At 29.5% G+C, this 9,812-nt stretch overlaps 1 long non-coding RNA gene and 1 pseudogene across 1 annotated transcript; one reads left to right on the top strand and one right to left on the bottom strand.

The window, feature by feature from the left end:
- The first annotated feature begins 256 nt into the window (after window positions 1-256).
- Window positions 257-1,963, top strand: LOC139787175 (uncharacterized; annotated as a pseudogene).
- A 5,340-nt stretch (window positions 1,964-7,303) lies between these two features.
- LOC139787174 (uncharacterized) lies at window positions 7,304-7,532 on the bottom strand. The gene is made up of 2 exons (XR_011722543.1): window positions 7,493-7,532; window positions 7,304-7,406 (listed from the first exon to the last, which is right to left on the bottom strand). It is a non-coding gene; the product is annotated as an uncharacterized lncRNA (long non-coding RNA).
- Window positions 7,533-9,812: the final 2,280 nt, after the last annotated feature.

Here is a 9,812-nt window from a genome sequence, read left to right as displayed (position 1 = left end):
TTACATGTTTTTAAAGGCATTTAATTGCATGTGAGACTTTTTAAAACTACTCACCGACAATTTATCTTCATTTACAAATGTTAAAATAAGTTATTAATTCATAATAGCTATTGTTATAATAATCAAAGTCAAAATTTATTTTTTATAACCTCATTGAGCATGTGGAAAGTCTTTTTAAAATTATGAATAAATATATTAGAGATTAAAAATACTCAATTAATTAATAGAAAACTAAATTTTTACTTTTATAGGTAAAATGAAGACAAAAAAGCAAGTAAGAGACAATGATGCTCGGTCATCATTGATGAATGCACTGCATGATGTTCGTCGAGGGATTCCGCTTAGACAAGCCAGCAAAATGTACGGAATATCCAAAAGTACGCTACACGATAAATTAAAAAACAAATCAAAAATTGACTCTACAATGGGACCATCGACCGTTCTGTCTCCAGAAGAAGAAAAGGAGTTACTTAACTGGATTTTTTATATCAGCGAAAAAGGCTTTCCGGTGACGAAGGATCAATTTTTAGATAGCGTGCAATTATTAATAGGTCAGTTGCAAAGAATAAATCCTTTCACGAATAACAGACCTGGACGTCACTGGTATGAGGCATTTATTCGTCGACACCCTGAGCTGTCACGTCGAATTGCGCAAAATTTAACAACTATAAGAGCATCAGTTACTAAAGATTGTTTAAGAAAGTGGTTTAATGAAGTTCGTCAGCACTTGCTAAAGAAAGAACTGCTTTTTATTGATGCTTCATGGTTCTTTAATTGCGACGAAAGCTCCTTTTTATTATGTCCAAAAGCAGAGCAAGTTATTGTCAAAAAAGGTGCTAAATCAGTATATAAAATTGTAAATGCTGACGAAAAAGAGGCACTGACAACATTAGTAATGATTAGCGCTTCCGGAGTTATGGCACCTCCTATGATAATGTACGCTTATAAAAGAATACCAGCAATTATAACACAGAACATCCCGAAATGCTGGAGCATTGGAACTTTTGACAAAGGATGGATGACTGCTGAGTCGTTTTATGAATGTTACTAACGTATTCTACCCCTGGCTGAAAACCACTAACATTGTATTCCCTGTAGTATTATTTGTGGATGGTCATTCCTCGCATTTGACATTGCCTTTGAGCAATTTTTGTCGACAGCACGAGATTGAGTTAATAGCTCTGTACCCAAACGCCACGCATATTTTGCAGCCATTAGATGTAGCGGTGTTCCATCCTTTAAAATCAGCGTGGAAGAAAACTGTCAATAATTGGAGGCTAGAAAATAATGGAGAACGTCTGAAAAAAGAGATGTTTGTCCCACTGTTACAAAAAGCTATTGATTCAATAGATCTTGCCTCCATGGCTAAAAATGGATTTCAAACGTGTGGACTCTATCCTTTTACACCGGATGCCGTTAATTTTAATGTTTTGAACATATTGGAACTATAGCCAGGAACGACTCGGAATGTGGCGGGATGGACAGGAAATAATCTCTTGCACTTATTACAACACTCTGAGTATACTATTTATTATATATATGTATGTATCACACTCTGTAACGTAAATCGTAATGGACGTCTGAACACATCTGAACACGACAGTGATCGAGGCTCTTCTGAGCATCCATGATGCCCGCATGCATGCGAGGCGCTTCGAGCCGCGCCACCAACCGCGAGCTGCCCTCTGGAAGGGCGGGAGCACATCGCTCGTTCAAAGCCTTCTCACAACAGAACAAGCAGAAGAAATCTGAAGCTAAGAAAACTGAAGAAGCTAGTAAAATGGATATGATAAAATACATTAATTTTTTTAAACAACAATTGCCGGAAGGAATGATCGACAAATTTAAAGCGGCAGAGACAGCAGGAGTCTGGAATTATGAAATTGAAAATGAAGGTCTTTTTCGGTACTGGTTGGAGATTAACAGGAAAACCGGTAACTCACCTGACAAAATCCAATTTTGAATAGCACAAATCTATTTAAAAAAAATTATAAACACTGTATATTTACAATCAATCAAATGTATTAATTGTAAATATTGTAATTTAGAGTACTTACAAAATAATTATGCAGAGTTTATTTTTCTACGTTGAAACTCGTTTTAAAAACTTACTTACTATTTTTTGCGTCTTTATTCCAATTTAATAGGAAATATTGGTTGTGATAAGTCTAATACTCCTACAAGAGATAGTTTTAATAGCATTGAAGAACAAAGAACCGGTCAGATATCTACAGAACAGGGTCGAAATGCGACAAACGATGATCAAGAAACATTGCATATAGATGAGGATACTCCGGTTATTTTATGTTTGGATGATATCCAAGAAGCTACAGCCACTGATAGTATTTCAGCAGATAAAATAGTAATCATTCAGCCTGAAGACCAGATGCAATCAGATATCGTCAATCTTTTGGAATGTCAGGAAGAAAATACAACCTTTGAGAATACTACGGGTCAGTTGATGGAATTTCAATCTGGTATCGACAATTTGGAAAATCAGGAAAATAATGAAAACATTCAAAATACTGGTAAGTACCTAATTGTGTGTATATACATATATAGAATTACAATGGCTGATTTGTAGAGCAATTAGTATAATGGCTTTAATTTTTTTTACAGGTACGAGACAAGATATTCCGAATGTTCCTTCTCCTTTTAAAAATACTCTTTTTGGCCTGGAAATTCAACTCAAAATAAAAAGAAAAGATTGAGGGATAAAATTCCGGCAGTTGCGACTTCAGATGAGTGGCAACAATATCACATGACGAAAGAAGAAAAAGTTTAAAAACAAAAAATAAAAGAATTTGCTAATTTAATAAAAATTTAATTTGTTGTTATTGCTAATTTCGTGAATATAATTAAAAAATAAAAAATAAAAATTTTTTGCAGATCTTTGCTTAACACTACAAAATGGGTGATATCAGTACAAAATTACCTTTTTCAAAAAAGGTAAAAAAAGGCGCCAAGTACACGCAATGTATTTTGTAAATTCAAAAATTCAACCTAAGTGGTAGCTTTATTTCTTTTTCACAAAATTATATTACTTAACTTGACTCAAGTGACATATATTTCAAAAAAAGATATAAAATCTTTAATTTCTTCTTCACAAAATTATATTACCTAACTCAACTCAAGTAACATGTATTTCAAAAAAAGATATAAAATCTTTAATTTCTTCTTCACAAAATTATATTAACTAACTTAATTCAAGTGACATGTATTTCAAAAAAAGATATGAAATCTTTAAATTAAATTACGCCAATTGCAAAGAGAATATGTATATTGCTTTGAAAGATAATTGTTGTGCAATTTCTTCTTCACAAAATTATATTACCTAACTCAACTCAAGTGACATGTATTTCAAAAAAAGATATAAAATCTTTAATTTCTTCTTCACAAAATTATATTACCTAACTTAACTCAAGTGACATGTATTTCAAAAAAAGATATAAAATCTTTAAATTAAATTAAGCCAATTGCAAAGAGAATATGTATATTGCTTTGAAAGATAATTATTGTGCAACTACTTAAAAAAAATAAAACCCAAGTGGTATCTTTGTGTTCCTATTCAAGGGTCTTCCTATTCCAACCCAAGTGGTAATAGCTTCTTAATTCTCTTTAACAAATTTTTAATATTACAAAGAATTATTTTAATTACAAAGAATTAAAGAAGTAACAGTACAAAATAAAAATATTTTATTAAAATACATAAATTTTTCTTGTAAAAAAACTTGGCGCTGCTAGACTTTGAAATTTAAACATTAAAATTTAAACATTAGTACTAGATTTTTGATTGAATAAAAAACAATAAACATAATTTAGGGAAGAATGTGACAGGAGTAAAAAAGCAGCGCCAAGTTTTTTTTACAAGAAAAATTTATTTATTTTGTTATAATTAAATATTTTTATTTTGTACTGTTACTTCTTTAATTCTTTGTAATTAAAATAATTCTTTGTAATATTAAAAATTTGTTAAAGAGAATTAAGAAGCTATTACCACTTGGGTTGGAATAGGAAGACCCTTGAATAGGAACACAAAAATACCACTTGGGTTTTATTTTTTTTAAGTAGTTGCACAACAATTATCTTTCAAAGCAATATACATATTCTCTTTGCAATTGGCGTAATTTAATTTAAAGATTTCATATCTTTTTTTGAAATACATGTCACTTGAGTTAAGTTAGGTAATATAATTTTGTGAAGAAGAAATTGCACAACAATTATCTTTCAAAGCAATATACATATTCTCTTTGCAATTGGCGTAATTTAATTTAAAGATTTCATATCTTTTTTTGAAATACATGTCACTTGAGTTAAGTTAGGTAATATAATTTTGTGAAGAAGAAATTAAAGATTTTATATCTTTTTTTGAAATACATGTCACTTGAGTTGAGTTAGGTAATATAATTTTGTGAAGAAGAAATTAAAGATTTTATATCTTTTTTTGAAATATATGTCACTTGAGTTAAGTTAAGTAATATAATTTTGTGAATATTCTTTACCACGATAATGTGTATATGTATAATTTATGAAAGTACAGAAAAAATTAAAATTTTAGTGCTGGAAGATGGTCAGAATGAAATACTGCTACAAGCAGTCATAGCATATGAAATACAGCAAGCAGCAATGATAAAAAATCAGGAAAAGAAAAAGAGAAAGAGGTTAAGGTAAACGTCCCAGTGGCCGGACGGTTAAGCATGATTTGTCATAAATAATACAATTTATAATATTTAGAAAGATGTTTAATATAAATATTTGTATTCATTCGAAAACTTAAGATTCCCTTAAGCAGGGAAAAATTATTTTAACTCACATATATCAATTAATAATTTAATATTTACATAAATAATGGAGCGTGTCAATGTACCAGTGGCCGGACAGCTGAAATAGGTTGTGGCTTAGTGTCCGGACATACTTGTCCCAGTGGCCGGACAGCTGAAATAGGTTATGGCCTAGTTATCCGGACATAACTTGTCCCAGTGTCCGACCAATTAAAAAATTAGTATGCTGATGAAAAATATTGTTACACAAATAGAGATTTATTAATAATTAATAACAAAAAACAGCTCTAAATTGGTGTTCATATACTTAATAATATTTTATTCTTGTGTTAAAACTTATACAAATAATTTATTGCATAATAGAGTGCTTACAAGTAAAATAAATTCTTGTAAACATGAAAATTAAAAGCTGAATAATTAAAAAAAATAATTAAGCAAAATTAAAATTGTTAAATAAAGTTTATTTTTTTTTGACACCTTTTTACGACTTTTTTGTTCACGTAAAATATTTTTTTTTTCTATTTCTTTCATTTTTTCAGCTTTCTCTGTTCTTTCTTTTCTTCAATTTTTTTAATTTTTTGCAACCTTTTTTCTTCTCTTTTTTTCTTATTATCTTAAAATTAATAATTAGTTACAAAAAATTACTATTTACATAAAAATTAATAATATTTAAGTAAAAGTAAATTATATATTTCTCACAAAAATTAAAGAAACACTAAAATCTTTAAAAATAAGCAAAATTCAAGCAGCTGTAACTTTGTTATAAATGAACAAAATTTAAATTTAAAGCTTAAAACCTGAATTTTTACATTATTTTCATCCATTTGTATCATATCTACATGTTATTTAAAAAAATTTGGCAATTATACCGTTCAATAGAACAAAGTTTCAGCTTTAAGAATCTATTTTTTGAATTGCGATACGATGATTTCTAAGGGAATTATGAGCAATCAAAGTCAAAATCCTCATTTCTTATTCAATCCGCAATAAATCAGTAACAAAAAATCGTAGAAACATTTTTTAAAAAAGATTTTGCAAGGAAAATTTCAAGCTTTTACGTTAGAAAGTCGAAAATTTTCGCAGATTTTTTTTGTGCACTTGACAGGCCCACAAAGTGAGAAGAAAATTTTCTATTTTGTCTAGCTCGTAGTTTTCTATATGTAAAAATTACCAAACTCACAGAAACTAAAAAATAATAGTAACCTTTCGAAAGTAGAAATTTTGAGCTTTAAAATCCTTTTTTTAAATTTAAATTTCGTTCATTTTTAACAAAGTTACAGCTGCTTGAATTTTGCCTATTTTTAAAGATATATAGTGTTCCTTTAATTTTTGTGAAAAGTATAGATTACTTAAAAAATTGGTAATTTGTCAGAGAAAAATTTCTAGTTTGTGAAAGTTAGTAATTAGGTGAAAATGAATTAATTTCTTTTGTAAACTGGTAATTAGTAAAAATAAATTCTTTATTATTAAAATAATTAATAGATGGTTTATCAAAAATAAATTACTATCTATTTGAAAATTAATAATTAGTGGAAAATAATTATTAATTTTTTCAATAATAAATAAATAGTCTCAGATAAATTACTTATATTTTAAAAATTATTAATTGGTTGAATATAAATAATTTAATTATTTATATTATTTATATTAATTATTTATAATATTTATATTATTTATATTTATAAGCAGTTAAATGTGGTTTAAAAAAGGTAATTATGAAGGAGAGGGGCTTCCTCACCGAATTGGCTAAAATTTTAATTTTGTGTATTTTGGTGCGTAAAACATAAATCTATAAGTTAAAATTGTCGCTCTCAATTAGGAAAAAAGTTATTAAGAACTAAAATTGATAGTTGCGTGGTTAGAACAGGTTTTATTAACCGTTCCTGTTTCTTATTGATTTCGCCATTAACTCGGCTAATTGTTCTTCCACGGATTTTGGAATTTCCGCCTCGACATAACGTATCGACATAACGTATCGACATAACGTATCATCTACTATCTATAATATACGATGCTATATTTTTATTATCCATTTGTCAATTCAATTAAAAAAAAAATTCAAATTCTTTTATTTGAAGCACTTGTGAGTTTTACAAAAATGTCTCTCGTTATGTCTTGTATCTTTATCATTATGATATTGTTCAAAATTGCTACTCTTAGAAAATGTATGGATAAGCTTGATAGGACTTGCTATTTTATCTACGAATATGCAATTAACAGATCCAAACAGTTAAGTGACAAGTATATCGACAAAGGTAAAGTCTTATTTGCTTGAATCAACATGCTACACGTATGTATATCACGTAAGTATGACAACGGAATGGAGATAATTGGAAACAATCGGAAAAGGACATAAAAGATAAATTGCGGATTTATTTATGAATATTCTATATTAAACATAATTAAAATAAAGAAAACTGTACTTTGTAATTTTTAATAATATATTATAAAATCTAATATGTATATATGTATATATGTTTGAACTACCATAAAACAGTCATTTCATATAACTATTAGCAAGATTTTGAATTTATGTTTACCATTTATTGGTTCATCAAATATACTTACATATAGAAATATTGTTAAAAATATGTACCACATTGTAAGCTTCTGTCGACCATTTACCTGCAAAGGAGTAACATCAAAGTATAATTACATATCCAAAGATAAATAATTTTGAGTAGAGATGTATATATCTAAAATCTACTTACACGTAGGAGTTGATAATAATCTCGTTGATTGGAATGTGGCTTGGATCAGTCAACTCGCAAAACTGTAATATAATAATAAATCGATTAGAATTTTCGGAAAAATCACTTCATACGATTCTTTCACACGATGGCGGTTAATGTTAATTTCCGATTATTTTATTATTATGTTTCGCGTGTTCTATACTTGTCGTCATGACGAAACATCTGACCGAGACATTGCGCTTCTTGGCTACCTCAATGTATACCTCAATGTATCTCTTTCTCGAAGCTGGATCGGGATTGGTATTGTCTATAACTATACTTTTTCCTTGATTCAAGTATTGTTGGACTGCGGCAATACACTTCTGCCAGCTCCCTAAAGTGTCTCTGTTGACGTATCCGTATTCCTTCAGATAATTCTTTGCAAAATGCGATTTTCCGGAGTCTGGACTGCCGACCATAAGTACCACCTGTTAATGGATATCTATAAGCACGAGGAAAGAGCGGGCCTCTGTTCACATTTGACGTTCACGATGATATTCGTGTTATGCACGATGCTTCTGTCAAAATCGAGGAATCACATGCGGAAAAGTTTTACTTAGGTATTTATCATTAAAAGAATACTTTGTATAATTCTCTTTTATGTTATTTTTTTTTTTCTCATTAGATCATGGTACAAGAGGAACAAACACATTTTTCCAGCGAGTAGATGGAAACCTTTTGATCCAACAAAAAGTTACGACAAGTATACAGTGTCGGATAAAAATAGGAAAAAAGATAAAATCTGATAAACTTAGATTCAACGAATTGTCCAATTTCGTTTAAAGGATTCAGATTCAAAGGACTGTAAATATTATAACCAGATAAATAACTTTGTTTCATCGTACAATTGATTCATTATGCAACAGATTGTAATATATATATATATATATATATATTACAATATATATACAAATATATATATGTATAATGTATATATATTGTAGCTACATTGTATTTTTAAGGACTGTGATTTTAATTCATTCAGTTATATAATAATATTTAATTCATTTACTCGATTATGTAGCTCTGCTAAATTAGTCTTTTGAATCTGAATCCTTTAAACGAAATTGGACAATTCGTTGAATCTAAGTTTATCAGATTTTATCTTTCTTCCTATTTTTATCCGACAGTGTATACTTGTCAACTTTTCGTTGGATCAAAAGGTTCCCATGTACTCGCTGGAAAAATGTGTTTGTTCCTCTCGTACCATGATCTAATGAGAAATAACATAAAAGAGAATTATACAAAGTATTCTTTTAATGATAAATACCTAAGTAAAATTTTTCATGTGATTCCTCGGTTTCGACAGAAGCATCGTGTATAACACGAATATCATCGTGAACGTCAAATGTGAACAGAGGTTCGCTTTTTCCTCGTGCCTAATCACAATATTACATACATTAAAATAACATGCCAACATTGTGATATTGCTTCATAAGTTTTATTATTTAGTATCTTTACCTTAGTTACAATAAAATCGTAAAACGTATAATGGTGCGGTAATATAAGAAAGATCCTCCTTGACATACATTAACTGATCTGCCATTACTGTTTTAAGCTCGCTGAATTCACGCTTCAGAACTTCTAAACATCTCTGAAGAAGCTGATAGATAGAATTACCTGTGAAAATTTAATTTATGCAGTAGAACATTTATGTCACGCCAATGTTACTCCAAAAGTGACACTGGAGTATTTTAATAACTTAAAAATTCTCTAAATCACTGAGACATTCACCTTTCTTCATTATAACACTTCGATGATAGCCAGAATTTAGGAAAATTATTTCATATTAACTCAATAGGCGTTAAACTTGCATACATAGGGAGCTTTCTAGCAAGTGACACAAGCCGACACAAACGTCGTTCTATCTTTCTTTTTTGGCAATGAGTAACAAAGACAAAACGATACCTGTGTCGACTTGTGTCGCTTGCTGGAAAGCTCCCATAAATAAATCTCGCGTTTTATGTAAAATTTTGTAAGAAACTGGTAATCTAACCTACTTACGAAAACGATACGATAACTTACGATAATTCCTTCGCGTAAACGGGAAAATATCTTCGGCATCAGCTCCCTGCCGTCAATATATCTTGATATATATTGGGAGATACAGATCGCTTCAGATTGCGGCTGACAGCGTACCTCCAAAAGTCAGAAATGCACATTGAGAAAATAGGGGAGAGGCGGGAGATCGCAATATTATCCATGTAATGCACAATCTAGGTTAACCTGTGTAAACACTCGCGTAAACGTAGTAAGTATAAGTATATATAGTATAGTAAGTAACAGTAATATATAGAAT

The sequence above is a fragment of the Temnothorax nylanderi genome, unplaced genomic scaffold (assembly GCF_030848795.1).
Source record: "Temnothorax nylanderi isolate EJ_2023f unplaced genomic scaffold, tnyl_v1.0 TNYL_tig1313_pilon, whole genome shotgun sequence".
Taxonomy (NCBI): Eukaryota; Metazoa; Arthropoda; class Insecta; order Hymenoptera; family Formicidae; genus Temnothorax; species Temnothorax nylanderi.
This window is presented reverse-complemented; position numbering and strand designations above follow the sequence as displayed.